At 34.2% G+C, this 3,188-nt stretch overlaps 1 protein-coding gene across 6 annotated transcripts in view; it reads left to right on the top strand.

Moving 5' to 3' along the window:
- The window catches only part of LOC106463162 (band 7 protein AGAP004871-like), a 205,855-nt gene that overhangs the window by 123,216 nt on the left and 79,451 nt on the right, over positions 1-3,188 (top strand). The window contains exon 1 of one of the 6 annotated variants that reach the window (XM_022390597.1): positions 354-359. The exons of the other annotated variants lie outside the window; for them this stretch is intronic. The gene's annotated coding sequence lies outside the window, so the exon portion shown is untranslated. Of the gene's footprint in view, positions 1-353; positions 360-3,188 lie in introns of those variants that run through there. 6 annotated transcript variants of the gene reach the window in all.

Genomic DNA, 3,188 nt, shown 5'->3' with positions numbered 1-3,188 from the left:
AAACATGCTCTCCCTTTCAGCCGTAGTGGCGTTATATTGTGACGGTCAATCCCACTATTCGTTGGTAAAAGAGTAGCCCAAGAGTTGGCGGTGGGTGGTGATGACTAGCTGCCTTCCCTCTGGTCTTACACTGCTAAATTAGGGACGGCGAGCGCAGATAGCCCTCGTGTAGCTTTGCGCGAAATTCCAAACAAACTGTACAACAGTGAGACATGATCACGTACAACATTTAAGGTACAAATAGAAAGCAAGTTTGTCATGATTGAGTTAGACGTATTGCTTTCAAAGCACTCACAAGTACTGTTAATTCATGTTGTACGTATTTTAATAATTGATCAACACGTATTTCTTACACAGTGGTGCACCAATTTCCTTAAAATCCTAAACGTTATAGTTTTGAAAAGTAAATTTATTAAACATTATTTTCTTTGGGATTTCTATATAAAGAAAGGAGTGAAGAAGAAGAAGAAGAAGTCTTCCTATACATAACGAAATGGTTACTAAAGCTTAACGGGAAATTCAGTACGTTGGAAACCCCTTTTTTCAATTTAATTAAATATTCTTGCCAAATTCCATCTTCAAAATAATTTAGCATCATAATTTATACCTTTTTGTATAATGAACCATGGATAACGAAATAAAGATTGGAATGTTAGTGAAGAGAGAAAAACAAATGTTTGTGACAACCAAATGCATGGTATTTTTTTCCTTTGACGGTAGAATAGAGAATAGCACATTTTGTTTGCGGGAAATGAGATGTAATATATGTGATGCTCATGAACCGAAAACATCCAACTTTCCAAGTGATTAATCAGAAACGGCAGGGGCTCTAAGATACGGCATCAGAAGCACGCATCTGTAATCGTTAAGCCTAAATCCCACTTCTTTAACGGGTATATAGTCTGTTAGCAGATCAATAACTTCCTGACTGTTCAAAGCACGACAACCATATTAACATTTAGATAGCGTGGAAACGCAAGAACACAGAACAACACGCCATCTATTCTAACTGTTCTTCTGGTTTCTATCGTGTTGATATTGACTGATCTAAGTAGAGATGATCGGAATATTTCTTTACTGAAAATTAGAAACATCGAATTTTGAATAATAAAGACGCCCACTAAAATTAACAATTTCAATATGTAACAATTATTTTGTTGTTGTTGATAACCAGCAACCAGAACTCTGCGGATGGATTCCAAAGTTATTCATGAACCAATGATAATCATTTACTTGTTCTTTCTGTGTGTGTGTGTGTATGTCAGTCTATTTCGTCTGTTATTTTTATTTTCTCACATCTTTCATTTTCTATTTCCATCTGTCTTTTTTTCTTTTCATATAGCCTACGCGCCCCAGTGGCTCAGCGATAAGTGTTATAACGCTAAAAATCGGATTTCGAACCCCTGGTGGGTACAACACAGATAGTCCATTGTGTAGCTTTGTGCTTAACTACAAATATATATAGCCCCCTCGTGGTTCAGCAGTAAGACTGAGTGCTTATAAACTTAAAATTCAGATTTAAATCCCTACGGTGAGCACATCGCAGATAGCCCAGATTTGTGCTTAACACAAAAAAATCAAATGCTCCATTTACTATTTATTATTTATAAATAATAAGCTTGTTTGTTTCCATATAAATATCATTAATTCTTCGATCTACCATTTTTATTTAATTTATGTTAATTTTTATGTTTTGCTCTTCATTGTGTCTTGAATAGCCTCATACAATTTTTCATTTCAGGTTCTTGTTGTTTTTTATGGTTATAATTTTTTTCTTAACTTATTTTGTTATTTTTCGAACAATATTGAAACAAACGACGTCTTTTCCGCACAGTTCTTATTACGTTTCACTAACCAAACTAAATCTTTAATAGATTAATATCTGTAATATCTATGTTCTTATAAATTTCCTCTTTTATATAAAGAATTTTGTGTGCTATAAAAGATTAAAAAAACGAAAGACATTTCTCTAACAAACTCTCACATAAAATGACTACAACAACTATTTGAATTCTTATTTTGCTACTAGGCGTCTATATATCTTTAAGATACTAAAAAAAAATATTTGATAACTGAGTATTGATTCAGTTTGTTGTTGTTGTTTTACATAAGTCAACCCAATGATATTTCCAGTGGCATACTGACCTTATGATAAATTACTAAAACTTTAAGGCTTCAAAGTTTTTTCGTACAGTATCATTTAGGCTGGATATTTTAAATTAGTGTTATTGTTATTTCCACTATTCGGTTTGACTAGAAATGTATTGAAATAATTAGGTCAGTTCAATATCAGATCAATTATTATCACGACTGAAAGAAGATTTTCATTCTTGGTATTCCGAAGAGGGCATTATTTAACAATTACCACAAATATTTATAGCTAGTATCTAAACCTAGACCTTGCTCAGAAATTTCTAATAGATGTTCACAAGTACACAACTTTGTGTGTGTTTAGGAATCACGCCGTTCTTATAGTTCACATGCTTGAAGTTATATGCCAGAAATACGAGAGACAAACCCTTGACAGGTAACGTTGTCACAAAGATCTTAATTTAGCTTTCTGGAGTTAGGGTGGGATTTGGCACTCCTCATCAGATGCTCATAGGTCAGCTTACATACAGATATACAGCTATTGTGGCCAAATAAAAAAAACGCTGCTTCAGCGGTATGTTTGTGTGTTTTTAAGTTCCTTTTCCTACAAAACAAATTTAAGCAATTAAATAAAAGATTTGGACCATAAGAAAGTTTTTCAAACTGAAAAACCATATTGAAGAATTAGTTCCAAAAATGTAAACTTAGTGTGTATGAAGTTTTCGACCAGGTTTGTTTAGATATTTCAAATAAATGGTTCTACAGCTTGAAAGCAGAATCTCTAATCGTCGTTACGAGCCTTGAGACTCTACGATTTAGATCGTGTGAGTTAATTATGTTGATATTTAATTTCAGTTACAAATTACACACGCTGCAGAAATGTTCAACTTTATAATTGCATGCTTGGTGCCAAACACATAGCTCGTGGTTATTATTTCTTTAGAGTCTGTATTAATAATGCGTCTCATTTATATTCCAGCGTTCATATGAGTTTCGGGCCCGGCATGGCCAGGTGGTTAAGGCACTCGACTCGCAATCTGAGGGTCGCGGGTTCGAATCCCTGTCACACCAAACATGCTCGCCCTTTCAGCCGTGGG

The sequence above is a fragment of the Limulus polyphemus genome, unplaced genomic scaffold (assembly GCF_000517525.1).
Source record: "Limulus polyphemus unplaced genomic scaffold, Limulus_polyphemus-2.1.2 Scaffold1340, whole genome shotgun sequence".
NCBI lineage: Eukaryota > Metazoa > Arthropoda > Merostomata > Xiphosura > Limulidae > Limulus > Limulus polyphemus.
Note: the sequence above shows the minus strand (reverse complement) of the source record. Positions and strands in the feature narration are given on the sequence as shown.